This window comes from Acanthochromis polyacanthus, chromosome 19, assembly GCF_021347895.1.
Source record: "Acanthochromis polyacanthus isolate Apoly-LR-REF ecotype Palm Island chromosome 19, KAUST_Apoly_ChrSc, whole genome shotgun sequence".
NCBI lineage: Eukaryota > Metazoa > Chordata > Actinopteri > Pomacentridae > Acanthochromis > Acanthochromis polyacanthus.
The window spans coordinates 4803838-4819646 of NC_067131.1; the positions used below are offsets into that span (position 1 = coordinate 4803838).

At 40.4% G+C, this 15809-nt stretch overlaps 1 protein-coding gene and 1 long non-coding RNA gene across 3 annotated transcripts in view; one reads left to right on the top strand and one right to left on the bottom strand.

The window, feature by feature from the left end:
* Positions 1-15809, top strand: part of LOC110968146 (thyroid hormone receptor alpha-B) — a 233498-nt gene that overhangs the window by 169111 nt on the left and 48578 nt on the right. The window lies entirely within an intron of this gene.
* On the bottom strand, positions 2657-10388 carry LOC110968147 (uncharacterized). Its single transcript, XR_002596855.2, has 3 exons — positions 10018-10388; positions 9799-9879; positions 2657-3291 (listed from the first exon to the last, which is right to left on the bottom strand). It is a non-coding gene; the product is annotated as an uncharacterized LOC110968147 (long non-coding RNA).

The window sequence follows — 15809 nt, forward strand, 5'->3', positions numbered from 1 at the left end:
CGTCTGTGCACTTTTTAATGACAAAAATATGAAATCTCTGAATTTTAAGACAATCACTAAGTATTTTCTGGTGTTATATTACGTCTGTGTAGTACTTTAATAATTCCTTTATGCTAAAAAGTTGTTGAGGAACTTAAAAACAACAGAAGACTTAACTTAGTGTACTAAAGGGTTTTGGAAAAACAACAATAAAAACATTTACTATAGGACAAAACAGTGACAGACGCCCCCTTAAGAACAATATCTGTTCTCTTTAAAATAAAGATATATTTTGAATTTTCAATTGAATTTGAGCAATACATACTCGTTATTTATGCTTAAGATTAACAAAATCCTCAAATTTTGATGTTGTTCGGACGTAAAGCGCAACATGAATGTTCACTGTAACTGATAAAAATTATATTTTAGATTTTTCTTTTAATAGAGTTTAGATTACTGATAATTTATTGATGATTAAGGTGCCCAGGACAAAAGTTATAACTGTATTCATTGATATTTGAAGTCATGGCATACAGCCACGTAACCCAAATCAACAGAGATATTTAGCAGACAGTAGCAAATATATCTAGCTCATGTGACAGCAAGCTAATGTAGCATAACATTAATAGCTTAGCATAAAGTGAACTAGTCAGCTAGTAGTACAACAAGCTAATATAGCCTAACATTATTAGCTTAACATGAAGTCAACTAATTTGCTTTTGTTTTAATATATTCGATGATTGTGTACATAATTTGTCAGAAACCTCACATTAGTGAGGCTAAAGTTGTGTAAATGATTGTTGTCCATTGAGTGTCTTTCCTGAAAAGTCCTACTCTGACATTTTCACACATTATAATAATTTTTTTTGTTATTTTTTGTTCAAATCAATGGATAATCCTCCACATAAATCTCCTGTTAGCAGTAAAGACAAGTTTGTAAATATATGTTCTTGTAGAAACCTAAGAGGCTTATTTTGTTCTGTCCGAATATTACATCATCGGACCACAGAACCACTTCCTTTGATTTCCTCAGACCAGTAAAATGATTTCAATACTATTTAAAGATTAGCAGGGTCACTATCAACCAAGAAAAACCCTGAAATGAAAATTTATGACTTGTAATTGTACATTTTGAAGGGCGTCTTATCCTGGTTTACCCTACTGTATCATATCCACACATAGCCTAGCCGCGCTAGACAACCCACGGCAACGAATTTAATTCTCTGCCAGTGTCGACAACAAAAACGACAACAGTCGTTGAGCTCCATTAGCACCGACTCTGAATAATCTTTCTGTTAACATGTCTGTAATATACTTGAGCTTCACCCATTGACTGTATAAATAAGGCTTCACCAAACTCCCCCATCCTCTGATTTCCGGCGCTCTAGGAACTACGTCAGTCTATTCGTTGCGCTGATTGGTTGTACACCTACCCAATTGCTACAGAGTGATTTGAAAGACAACCTTTTAGCCCGCCTCCCTCCCTGTCGAGAGTTCCTAGACCCTTGCGTCTTCAGACCTGGGTCTAGCATGGCTAGGCTAATCCACACAGGCTTTGAGAACAGAACCACTTGTATTTATGACGTGGTATTTCTGAGGATAAGAGGAGCATGTGAAGTCACCACATTAACATCAGATCAGATTTAACTCCTGAACTTTCTCCCTCTTGTCCCTGGTTAAACTTTATTTACGCCACGATGATGCTGATGATAATAAGAAAGTGGGTTTATTGCCATGTGGAGGGCCTGGCTGGCCGGCTGCCTGTAAAGCAGCATCGCATTCCCCTCCGCCGTGTGAAGCCTCCACAGATTCCTGGGCTAACATGGACACCTGTCAGGAGATTAGCAGCTCTGCTGCTGGGGGGACAGTTGTCGTGGTCGCTGGTGCATCAGACCTTTTCGCTTCAAACACCTGAACCTCCCTGCAGCACGTCGGGAATAATTAAAAGTCAAGTCAACTTTATTAGATAGCACATTTTAACAACCAAGGTGTTTTACGGATCAGAAATAGAAAACAAGACATAATCTGTTAGGAAATGTACAGAGCATGATGAACGATGCCACATATCACGGTGTCAGCGCTCAGAGAGTACGTGAGTGTCTTCAGTAGAATCAGAATCAGAATCGGTTTTAATGCCAAGTAGGTTTTTACACTTACAAGGAATTTTCTCTGGTGCTCTTGGTGCAAGTACAGATAAAATAAAATACTAAGTAAAGAGATGTAAGAAATATGGATAAAATAGACAAGATATGTACAGTTACTACGCAGCAGTAATTAATATAGTCAACTAGTATAGTCAAGTAGTAGGAGGTTGAAGGTATCAAGAGATGGAGCAGTTCTCATCTGAACACTGTAGAATCTAATTATTGGCTGTACTTAAAATAAGTATGCAAACTTGTTGCCTCAAAAAACTTAGTAAAGTAAACCTAAGATGGTTGAGTTCTAATAACTTATTTGTTGTGAGTGAGCAATACTTACATTTAGTAGCATGACTAGCTTACTATGTTCAAGTGTATGTAACTTAAAATACATGAGTCATTATCATTTCATTTTATTTTGTGAAACCTACAAAAACTTTTAGTTTACCAAAAGAATTGCTACTTCTGATTATGTATCTGTTAACATGTTGTGGAAACTATAACAATCTACAATAACCCAAAACAATGCAACAACAACACTGTTTACAACAGCTGGAGCTTTTATTTTCAAATGAAAACTAAGTCATACTCTCAGAAAAGATCTCAAATTCTCATTTAGAGCATAAATTGTTAGTTTTCACTTTATGACTTATAGGTAGTGCTGGACAAAGACATTTCAAGCAATAAGTTCCTAAAAAAAACTGGACCTCATGCAGTTGTGATATATTTCAAACATTATTCCTTCAAAACCACACAAATTTGTGAATTTAAGTCAATAAACAATGAGCAATCAACACAAAAGAGGCTCAACATGAAAAGCACTGAACAGTCCTTTGATTGAGTGTTGTTTGCATCGGTTACCAGTCACCCCTTACTGGTCAAACCCAGCAGAGTGGTCTTTAGGGTTAGCAGCTTCAAAGAGAAGGTCTTGTCCCCTTCGCTAGCTAGCATGCCTGCTTTCATGAAGTTCAGCATATTTCCGTCCTTTTAGGGTCGTCTAAATGCAAGGAATATTCAAGGCCAAAGACCAGCAAACTGCCTGAGGAAAGCTGTCAGTATCGTCCATGGCACTATTCCCTTGGAGGGCTATGGGTCTGAACATGACCAGTGCCTCATGGACAACCATGAGCACGGCGACTGTGGTGGACCCTTGGGCTTCATCCTTCTCCATTTCCTGCAAAGAAATACACATTCTTTAGACCAGTGAGTTGTGTTGCTGCCTTGTAAAAGCTCAGATAGATGAGAAGGTGACGGCCCATGAACACCTTAAAAACAAGAAATAAAATCTTTAAAACTATTCTAAAATAGACAGGAAGCCAGTGAAGTGAGGCTCCCGTTTCTTTCAAAGACTTAAAGCCGTTGAGTGTTTCTGCAGCTCAGAGTGTGACAGTAACTTTTATTAACCCTCCACCCCTCCCTGTTCCTGTTGTTGTGAGCTGGTCCAGGCTCTTTGAAGTGATGCTATGGTTGCCAACGGTTACCAGCAGCAGACGGAGAGCAGAACATTTTGTACCTATGGACTCATATGTGCTCAGCCTTTTTCCCTCTGCATTCAGGTCAGCTGTTATCTATCGGCGGTGCTGTGCGAGTTCCACCGTGGCTGATAATTTGACTTGATGGCTTATTAACATGCAAAAACGCTGCACGCTTTACGTCATGCTGGTTTCCTACTTGCATCACTCCTTTGTCATGTCACCGCAGCTGATGCAAGACTGCTTGCACTGTGTTGCACTGACAGCGGTTTGTTGTTTCCAAGAAACTTTGCTCATGAGCTGCAAGAGGCCTGTCTTTGTCCAGCACTCTTATCTTCATCGTAAACAGAAGAAATACATGAAAATATCAGTAGACTTACAAAATACACAGTGATGTCAGCAAAAGTAGGCATAAGTGTGAAAAAAAACAGGATATCTGCTTTTAACATTCTCAGATTAAATCAAATTAAATTTCCTTTTTGTTTATTAGATGAAAGTGTTTAATACTGTAAATATATTTCTACAACCTCATAAACATTTGTGACCATTATTAATATTATTATTATTATTATGAATTATACTTTAAATGTTTTAAAGAAAAAAGTACATTTGCGATTATTTCACAAATATTTTTTTTTATTTATTAAAATAATCTGTTAATTCCAAGTCTGATACTGTAAATATATTTCTAGCACTTCATATAATATATTTTATTAAGGAAAAACCTAGAATTATTTTATTAAGAACACTGGATTTTTTTTACATCTGAAACTTGTTCAAATACTTCATCGTATGTCAAACATCGTCTCAAAGCATTTCCTGTTTTTTAAACTGTTTTTATTTTTTGTTAAAATCGTTTGCAAATTATTATGTCACAAATACATTTTTTATTTAATGGATGAAATTTTAATTTAATACTATAAATATATTTCTAAAATAAATGCAATTAGTGAGAATGAACAGAGAAAGAAGGATTGGTTCTGCAATTTTACGTAGAGTTTTTTGTTCAGTTAGACAGAGTTTTTGTATAAGTCTAGAAATTTACTCAACAAAAATGTTCAATTAATGTGTTTAATAACTAAAAGCATTGATAATCAGTCAAAATACAGTGGGTGTTATTTTTTTTTTTAAGTCATTTTATTGTATTTACTCCGATAAAGACAAACATCCACATTATTTAATGTGGAATTAAGACCTGAAAATACATTTTAATAAAGGAAAATTACCATATATTTGTACAGGATGCTTGTTTTCTAGGATTTTTTTGCCCATCAGCTGTCAGAATGTTACTGTTTCTACCGTCCGTGCGTCAGAGAAAGTCACAGCTTCTTATTGAAACGTTTTTTTAGCGCTCATTTGAATTTCATATTCATATGAGCTTCAGTCGGGTCACACCTGGAGGAACATCTCCTCCGTCCTTCATTTAAACATGAGATAGCAGGAGGTAAAACATCTCCACACCTCCATGCTCCAGACCTAAAGTGTGTCGTGTTTTTAGTTTTCTTTGTCTCTGTGTTGATGCGACGCCACGCTGAAAATGTAAACAAGATTCTGCTTTTCCTTCCCGTGGAGTCGAGGACGTCCTGTCATTTCCACCTTAAAGCCTTTCTTATCGCTGTGGCTTTTTACCACTTATTACTTCTGTTTGTGGGAGATTTCTGTCAAAGCATGAAGTGGAAGGGTTGCCTCCGATCTAAACACTTTCCTAGGCGACTAGTTGTCGCTGTGGCACATTTCTGATCTCCATTTAATTAAAGAAACGCCGTACGTAGACCGGAGGCAACAGAGAATGTCACAACTGAAGCTGTTAACGCGGCGAGAAACCTGTCATGGTAGAAATATACATTTTTTAAAAGCGAGCAGCAGCGAAAAAAGTGTTAATTAATTGTGAATGTGTCAGAAAAAGAAGCGAGGAAACGGTCTGAACACTTTGCTAATTTATTTCAACGCACTATAACGTTATATTTGATGTTCACTCTGGAAATCCTGTACAAAAAATATAATTTAAAATGGAATCAGCATTTACAAAACTTTCCCAGTGCCTACAGGTGTTACTAATATTAGAAGATTAAAAAAAAGGTTTTAGATTTCTAACTACTTATATTTTGCAACCTCTTCTAACTGGGCCCTTTATACCGTGCTGAATGTATCTCCAAGAACTTGCTGTTCTGTTTGCTATATCTGAGTCATAGTGTACTAATTTTCTTGCTCAAATATGTTTTATTTTGCTACGATTCTCCCTTATTTGTCTTTTCTCTGCTCTCAGTGAACACAGCCTGCAGTTAAACTGAAAAGTCCCTGATATTTTGGTCATCTAACTGTTGCTTGGAGTCGCTCGCGGCGTCGCGGTCGAGCCGAGGAGCGCAGATTCTGTTTGTTTTGTGTGAGATCTGCAGAAAACGATTTACTTTGGGGTAATTATTAAAAATAGAACATGTCGAAGAGGGTGGTTTCGATGATTTAGCACAATTTCATGCTGCATGTGTCACATGAGCAGTTCAGGGACTGTTTCTAAAGTTGGAAATCTGAGGATTCTGTCTGATAAATCGTGTTATTTCTGGTGATATATGTTTTTTTAAAGGTAGCATGCTATACAGTAATCTGATGAACGAACCATGTCTTTGAGTTTTTGTTGTAGTTCTCCTTATATTACATTATCCGTGCCAAAAGTTCTCCCTGATGTTTACATTTTCCGTGATGAAACCGGTTCTGAAGGATGCTTGGCGAGGAGTTTTATGCGTGATCTTTTGGCCTCACCTTCTCGTGCCGTCGATGGCCCCAGATTCTGTTTGTTTTGTTCGAGATCTGCAGAAAACAATTTACTTTGGTTGTAATTCTTAAAACTAGGACACATGGAAAAGAGCAGTTTTGATAATTTAGCACAATTTTAAGCTGCACGTGTCACATGAGCAGTTCAGGTACGGTAGGAAAGTGGAAAATCTGAGGATTCTGTCTGAAAAATGGTGTTATTTTTGGTGACATTTAAAGAAAAAAAGACACCAAAAGCTCAAACGTGTCTTAAAATCCGATGATTTAACCATGTCCGGGTCGGGTTCTTATTATTTTCCAGTATCTATGCCGAAAGTTCTTGCTGATGTTTTCTGAGATGAAACCGTCCCCGGAGGACACTCAGCGAGGAGTTTTATGCGTTTGATCTCCTGACCTCACCTTGATGGCTGCAGCCTTCGTTGCCACGGCAACCCAGCCCACTTAAAAGGTCTCGAATCAAAGTTTGTCTCATAATTACCGCCGGTGTCAGAGGAAAGCAGCCGTTTGCAGTCAGGTGGGCGACTCGGCCGCCAACTCGGTGGCCGTGCACCTGCACCGACCGGACTAATTGACTGAAACATCGTCAGTTTCCTCAATTATCGGTTCCGTCGCCCTGCAGGAATCTCAAAGGCGCTTTTAACAGCTGTCACATCTTACAGAAAATTGCTCGAAAGTGCAGCTGATTTGTGCCCTGCGTGAATGCTGCATTTCCATTCTCAGTCATATGTGGTGGTACATTTGAGCCCTTATGTAAGGACTTTAAATGACGCCAAGTTTTTTTCTAAAAAATAAATGCTATTTGTTGAGTATTTTTCAGTGAAACATGCACACATTTGTCCATGTACAGAGCAGTGTTTTGACATGCGTGTCTGGATTCAAAGTGTCATAGCTGTAGTGGGACTGAATAAGCTTTAAAGAAAGCGGTTGTAGTTTATTTGTACAGCGTATGCATTAACAATCATGAATTTGTATAAATTAAGCTGGAGGTTCTGACTGTGCAAAACGGGATTTTTCAGGTTGTTTGTTGATGAAACACTCAGAAAAATGCACATATGTGGTTTCGAGGTCACCTGAGGAAACTGCGGAATGGATGCATACGTGTAAAGTACACGCCAGATGCACACGGATGAGCTAAATGCAGCTAAATACGGTGCTATATTTAGCAGTCAGCCTTAGCGCAGGATGTATGAAAGCTGCATGTATGCGAGCGTCTAGCCTCGGTGTTTATTATTTGTTGTGTGTGGGTTTACTGTCCGGACAGAGGGAGTTGATTGTTTTACTCGGTGGCATTCTATATCCCCTTCTGGCTAAGCCTGTAATTTAGACAGTGGCGGGACACACGAGGGAACAAAGTGTCCATTAGTGCTGGATGTATAGGACAGCACAGACCCCGCTGTAGGCCTGCAGCATGTGGGCACAACAATAGGCCACTGTAGCTCTCTAAACATAGGACAGGGGCCCTCATTCAGACGCCGTTATGGATATAATTCTCTGCGCTATTCTGAGGGCCTGTCAATTGTTGTGTCTGTCTAGGGGGCATGAGCTTCAAAGCAGGTGCTTCTTAGTTTATCGCTTATCCATTAGGGGTTTGCTGCATGTAAATAATGAACAAGATGTGGTGAGGTCTCGTGTGTCACTCCAGAGCTGAAGTGTTGGAAAAAAAAACAGTATGACAGTAAAAATAATCAAATTCATGTCGTATGTAACATTCTTGGAGTTTTTTCATGTTTACGGCTGTTTTGCATCATTTTTGTGGTGGTTTTGCGTCGTTTTGTGGTCGTTTTGCATCGTTTTGCGGTGGTTTTGCGTTGTTTTGTGGTGGTTTTGCGTCGTTTTGCGTCGTTTTGTGGTGATTTTGCATCATTTTGTGGTCGTTTTGCATTTGTCTGTGGCTGTGTTGTTCACTGTCAGGACTATGCATTCACTATGGCGGTTTCTGTGATTATTTTGCATCTCGTTGTGATCATTTTGCCTTCTGGTAAATCTACAGGCATTCATGGTACGTCTTCACCTAATTATTTAACCTCTTCAGACCTGCCGTCCACATATGTGGACATGTTTTTGTTTTTTTGTTTTTTTTCCCAAAAGGGCATATTGTTAATACTAATAATAATGCTAATATTACTGCTTCTACTACTACTACTAATAATAATAATAATAATAGTAATAATAGTAATAACAATGTAAATCTAGTAAATATATATATATTGGTTAAATATGTGTTTGTTGTTATTATTTAAATTTATTATGGTAAATATGTGTTATCTACAAGACTATAGGGTTTAAAACTTGTGTATAATATTGAAGAGTTTTACCTTGATATTTAAATATTAACTTTTTTTGGTCATTTGTTGTGATACTCCTGTTTGCCACAGAGCCCCTCTGACACTTTAACATAACATGTACAATAAGTAGATGCATTTATGTATAATATTCTCACGGTCTTAACCATAATAGTTAAACATTTTAATATGTTTTTATTATTTAAATGTTGTAGGTTTTAAACCTAATGTTTAAATTGGTCAGATAAATTTTTATTTTGCATAATATTACAGAGTTTTTATCTTAATATTTAAACTTGTATCGTATTTATCAATTTAGTGTCTTAAACTTATTTAAACGTCTACATTATATAATATTGTAGAGTTTTCACCGTGGTCTTTGAGTATGTCAGATTAATTTATATTATATTTAATATTGTCACATAAAGTTCTATAATAAACATTGTAGCGTCTTCACGTTAATATGTAATTAGTCAGGAAAATTTGTATTATTCGTAGTTTTGTGTCAACCTAAATGCATAAAGTGTCAGGAAAACTGACAGAATAAATCATATTACAGGATCTTAATCACGATATTGTAGGTTTTTAAACATATTTATTCTCGTTAGGGACATGCATAATGTCAGTTCTGTTGACTCGACTCGATCCAACTAAACATCAGTGAGTCACGCTGACATGTGACATGTTTCTTCATTCCCATGAACACACGTCCTACAGAGGCCGAGTTGTGCAATAATCTACAACTAAAAATTATCTTTACCAAATGCATTTCAAAGTACAGCAGCCACATGTTTTACTGGTCAACTGAGAAGCCTTTTAAAAGTTTGAATTTAGTCACAACCCATTTTTAAAATGTTATGTCTTCAGCAGGAGGCAGTGAGTTTGGGGCTGACGGAGCAGGAAATTATTCTACATATTTAGAGGTGGTTGGTTTTGATCTTTAGTTGGGGGGGGGTTATTGAGGAAAGTATAGAATAACCAAAGCTGTGTCCTTTAACTGCACCAGCTCTGTGTGCAAAACACTCTCTGGATGTTGATCTCATGTTTTTGCAAGTGCTTTTTTTCTCTTTTCTGCTCGAGCCTTGATGAAACCTGCGCCGCCTTAAAATAGTCTCGTCTCCTGAGAGTTGTCTCGGTTACCTGACAGACCAGTAATACCTGTTAGAGCCGCTGCACAGTCACTGTCAGGAGTCGCGAGTGGAGGATCTGGCAGCGTTCTCGGGGTTGGCCTTGGTGGTACTACAGCAGCGCAGCAAGAAAGTCCCACAGATCGGAGGAAGAGGGAGAGAGAGGCAGGGTGTATTTGAGTGGGTCAGCAGGATAAACATAGCACAAGAGCTGGAGACATCGGCGTGAAACAGACAGAGAGCTGCTCACCTGCCATGCATATCTTACAGTCCCACTGCGTCATCAGGTCAGCGCTGTAAGTTTGCTTTGTGTCATCTTTTCTGGCTCCAGCTCCTTGTTTCTTCTGTTTGTCTTGGACTCGTGCAGCGGCTTTGGGAATCGGTTTGGTCGTCGTCTCCTTTAGCGTGTGCTGTACGGCGCATGCTGCAGGGAAAGTACAGTGTGTGCATGTTTGTGTGGGGTTAGCTCAGGTTGCTGAGGCACTCTGTGCGGGACTTTGCATACTTGGAGGTATGTTGCAATCTGTATCCCCCGTCAGAGTGTGAGAGAGCTGGGGGATAGAGAAGCACTGCGTGGTATGCCTGTGCTGCACACGGCGTCATGCCTCAACCTGCAAAAAACCTCACATTCAATCAAAAAATATTCAATTATGCATGATGTTTTTGCAGCCATGAACACTGTAGCTGTATGTGCATAACGACCATACATTCACCTGCCTGCTTATTTAGCATTTCTGTCATATTAGACAAAAAAGTTGATTACTGTTGAAGATGAAGCATTCTCTAACCAGATTTAGAAGCTTTTGTCTTTATTTTGTCGTTTTTGTGTTGCTTTTCTTTGAAACTCCCTTCTGAAGCTCCACCAGGAGTGCTAAGCCTTTTCCTTTTTGCTCAGCTGCAAGGGCGCTAATATTTTCATGAGTGCTATTTTGGGATTGATCAGATCTTAATAGAGCCGGAGAGTTGCATTATCATTTCATAACTGTGGCTCCGCTGTGCCAGTTTCTTCAACTGTTGTGCCGTCATGTATTCAGTGTGTGCTTGTAAACAGAAGACTACAGCGCTCACATGAGGGAAAACAGAGGTCAGCATGCAGCTGGTTGATTACTACCTGTCATTAGGAGGCGTGGGAGATAAAACAAGAGTGATGTTAATCACTGACACACTTAAACCACATAAACCACAATGAAGGAACATTATGAAATTTGTTGCATGAACAAACCTCAAGCATGCTCTGTACTGGTTTTATAAACAGCCAATTATGTCACCAAATACCGCAATGTGCTACTTACCGTCGCAGGATTCCATGCAAGTTTGTCATTGCCACTGTCAGGCTTCAAAATGCCTTCATATCAATGGACACAATGCATCTCTGCTCTGAGGGGTAGCGGACTTGATGTTGGGGTGTGACAGACCGAACATCGGGGTGCTGACACACTTATAGTTTCTGTACTGACCTGACGTTGGGGTGCTGATGAACTTGGTGTTGGGGTGAAGAAGGACTCAATGTTTGAGAGTTGATGGACTTGATGTTGGGTTGAGGAAGGACTGGATTTTGGGATGCTGAAGGACTCAACATGGAGACGCCGACAGACTTGACGTTGGGGTGCGGAAGTAGTCAACACTGGGGTGCAGACTGACTGGACATTGGTGTGTGGATGGACTCAGTGTTGGGGTACTGATGGACTTGACGTTGACATGCAGAAGGTCTCAACTTTTGGGCGCTGACAGAATGTATGTTGGGGTGCAAAAGGACTTAATGGTGGGATGCTGAGGGATTTGATGTTGGGTTCCTGACAGAATTGAAATTAGGGTTCAGACGGATGGAGGGCGGCATGGCTCCGTGGGTAGAGTCTTGCAACCGGTTCGATCCTTGGCCAGAGAGCTCATGTCGAGGTGTCCCTGAGCAAGACACCAAACCCCTAATTGCTCCTGGTGGGTTGGATTGTGCCTGAATACATGACATGCATGGCAGCTTCCGCCATCAGTGTGTGAATGTGTGTGTGAATGAGTGAATGTGATGTATCTTGTAAAGCGCTTTGGGTATCTTTCAGGTATAGTAAAGCGCTATATAAATACAAACCATTTACCATTTACTTGACGCTGGGGTGTAGAAGGACTTGATGTTGGGTTGCTGATAGATCTGATATTAGGGTTCTGGCGGACTTTGCGGTGCAGAAGGCCGACAAGACTTGGATGCAGAAAGACTTAACGATGGGATGCTGATGGACTTGACGCTGGGGTTATTGGATTTTAAACTGCAACAACTATTGGAAACTTTCTCTGATATTTAAAAGAAGTTTCCTGAAACATGTTTTTCAGAACTTTTTAGGTTAAAAATAAGCCATAGACAGCGGTTAGCTCAACAGATTTTCAGGAGTTTCCAGAGGCAAGTTATGGCTAGAAGCTCTTGATTTGCATAAAATTGTCTTGTCTTCAACTTCCAGTTTCTGGACGTACAGCTCCCAGAATGCATTGCACAGCTGCTTACATCGAGAATGAATGGGAAGGGTAGACATTGTGCCTCCTGTGGATGCGATGCCATTAACTTTAGCCATTTTAAACCCACTTTAGGTCATTTCTTTGTGCTTATCTAAGTGTGTTTTATCATGATAAATTATTCAGCTGCATTGCTCAGCTCTAGATAAAAGTCAGAGATGCAGAAAAGGTCGTTGTCTGAGTGACATGAAGCTGAATAAAGGAGTATTGCTTGTTTTCCTGTTTGCTGCTGTTTCCATCTGCACCGACATGCTGCAGCGCTGGAACACCGAACTGTCACATCGCTGACAATCTGATGCCTGTCGCCTGCAGCAGCGCTATGGACTGATGTGGAAGCCGGTTGGCAGACGGAGAGATATTTACCTTTGAGTGGCAGTCTGAGAAAACCCGGCCTCATCTTTTTTTTGCTGCTCTGACAGCTTCGATTCTCTCTCTTTATTCCTCTTTATCCACAGCCCGCTGACACTTTCACTGACATGTTTGCCCACAAAGTGAATGAGAAGCCACTGTCGCTTTCAGAGCAGTCTCGGTAACTTATTGCGTTGTGAAATATACGCATTTGCCAGGTGTCAAGAGGTGTTTCTTCACAGGTGAACATCGTGACACCACAGCTCCTCACCACGACTGGAACACTATATCCATAAGTTGGAGTTTTAATAAGACGCTCCGAGTGCTGCAATCATGATAAATCAAGCTTTAACTCAATGGGCTGTTTAAGAGCTTAATTTAATGCTCTGCTAATCCGTCTGACGTATTCTGAAAAGGGCAAAGGGAAGCATAAGTGAGAACGAGACGCCGCTACAATTAAAGCCAAGGTAACATGTGAAGGACAGCTCGCGTTGGCATTTAGGCTCAATTACAGCAACTGGTGAACTTAACAGGCAATTATAGTGTTGTGTTTCCCAGAGACGAGCGCTGTTTCCCGGAGAAAAGACCAGACCTGTGGCTCATTTAGAAGCAGCAACACAGACAGTGTAAGGTTTATTAGACCTTTTGAATGTTTGCAGAGAAGCAAAGTGTCACTCTGCAGATAATCCCTCCGTTAAAAAGCACAGAAATAGCAGGAAAATAGGTTCTCACTCACTGAGCAACTTGAATACAGGTCATGTTTTGACAGGAAAAATAATTGTTTAGATTCTCCAGTTGTACGCCACCTTGGATTGTGCTACATTCACTAACTTTTTGTCCTTCATTATGACTCTCAAGCATAAGTCAGACTCTTCTGATGCTTGGAAGAAAAAGGAAAACCATCTTCATGGAAGTGAAATTAGATTTAATAAAACGCTCGGAACATGAGTTTTCTGAAGAACTGATCGATATCGTGATGCACGTCATGACACTGTGCGATTTTAACAATCTTGTAAGTTCCCAGCTTGCTGTACTGTACGATAAGGATCTAATAGTCTTTGGACATGATGTGAAGTTTGCTCTGTGCAGATTGCACGATGAAAACGCAGCTGAATGTCAGCCTACGATGTACGCGAGTCCACATGAATGAAAGAATAAAACACCATGAGCGTGCGCCATCCATCCATGAAAAATAAACAACCAAAGCATAAACGAAGTCCCTGCACTCACAGGGAAACTAGCTAAACATGAACGTAGCCCTCGCCCTGATGACATTTATGTTTTTGGAAAGAAATCCCTAAAAAAGGCGATATCCTTCCATGCCTCGTCCTGTTTAGTCTGGTTATGGTACGAGCTGGAGGACACGTCAAAAAGCTTTGATGCATTTTGCCGATGTCACCGCAAATCATCTGTTTGGGTTTAGGTCCAGTGTGGCGCTGATGAGTACGGCATTTCATCCTGCATTTCTATTGGTTAGTTAGCTTACATAGGTCCAGCAGCATCACACTGTGAGACGATCACCTCAAATTTATGACAGTCAGAATTTTATGGCAGCTTGTCTTTGGTTGCCATGACAACGGCTGTCTTTAAACCTGTCTCACAGTGCAACATCGGACCACCGATTTAGAGCCAAGACCAAAGATATCACCACGATTCTCTCAGCGTTGTTATCGTTGGTCTGGGATGGCTGGAAATCCCACAGTGTGAGGAGGCCTTTATGGTAAAAATCGACTTAAGTCTATCAGTAGGTCCCTCTGTACACAGATTGGTTGATTTTCTGCTTCATATTGGGGCTATTTTTCAGTATTACATGCGAAGAATGCACAGTTATGCCATCATTATAAGGGAATAAACTCGATTTCTTGTAGCTGGAAGATAATAAAACTAATTGTTGTGCAGCAATATAAGGGGCTTTGGAACCATTTAGGACAGGCGTGTCAAACTCAGTTCCTGGAGGGCCACTCTCCTGCATGTTTTAGATGTTTGCCTCTTCCAACACACCTGATTCAAATGATCAGGCTCGTTATCAGGCTTCTGCTGAGCTTAATGATAAGCTGATCATTTGAATCAGGTGTGTTGGAAGAGTGAAATATCTGAAACATAGAGCATAGTGGCCCTCCAGGAGTTGAGTTTGACACCCCTGATTTAGGAAATCTTTTTCTCATGTGGATATGCACAAATAAACCTAATAAAACAGCATGGGTTGGAATGATGTAGGACTGCAGCTCTGATTTAAAACCTCTGTCTGGATGTCTTTATTTATTTGTTGTTGGGGACTTTGGGGGCTTCGTAGAGGTGGAAGGAAAAGAAGCCTGTCCAAGACATTTTTTATATGTCATGCAGTTGGGACACCCGGCATCTCAAATAAAGAAAAAACACTTGATGAGACGCAAGGATTCAGTTCAGGAAGTGCATCAGAGGAGACAGATGATAAAGGGTGTGCTGTAATACACCTCAGATGGAACCCAGAGGCCCGCGTCGTCTTTATTTATGGCGCTAATGGAGTCCTGGAGCTGGTGTTAAAGGACGGCGATGTGGGGGGAGAGCTGGAGGCTGTCTGAGAGCTCGAGCCGGGACTCTTGGGATTCTAAACACATCCAACGCTGACAAGGAGCACTCACTGACTCCGTCCCATAGTCTCCTTTCAGGGATGCCCACCCCGCCGCCGCCACCAGCCGCTCTCCTCTTCTGCTTTCATGATTCCCCTCCTGGCAGCCAGTTCCCATCTTCGCTCTGCACGCCTTTCACATGTGTCAGTGTTGCTGCAGGTGTAACATCCGTGTTGTGAAGCTTTCTCCACCTTCCCATCTGTTGTTGTGGGATTTTCCCATGTGTACTCTTATAATTGGAGCGGTTTCGGGGCCTTACTTGTATTTCCCACAAAGTCCTTTTTCCTGCCGCTTGGATCCCGTTTGGGAGCTCTGTCAAGCGCCAAGAGGCAACCATTTGTTGCAAGGAAAGCTCTCTTTTCCTTTGACATGTACTTTATGGCTCCAGCTTTGCTCCACAGAGCTCCATTAGCCTGCTCATCTGTTGTAAATTAAAATGTATGGCGGTAAGTCATGCTCTCATTTCTTTACCTTATTTGAGTAGCAGATGTTTGGCTATTGAGGGGGGATAGAATGCTTAGACAAATACAGAAAAGTAGCATCCTCCAGGAGCCTTATATGGCGCTGTCTGAATTTTGCTGATGCA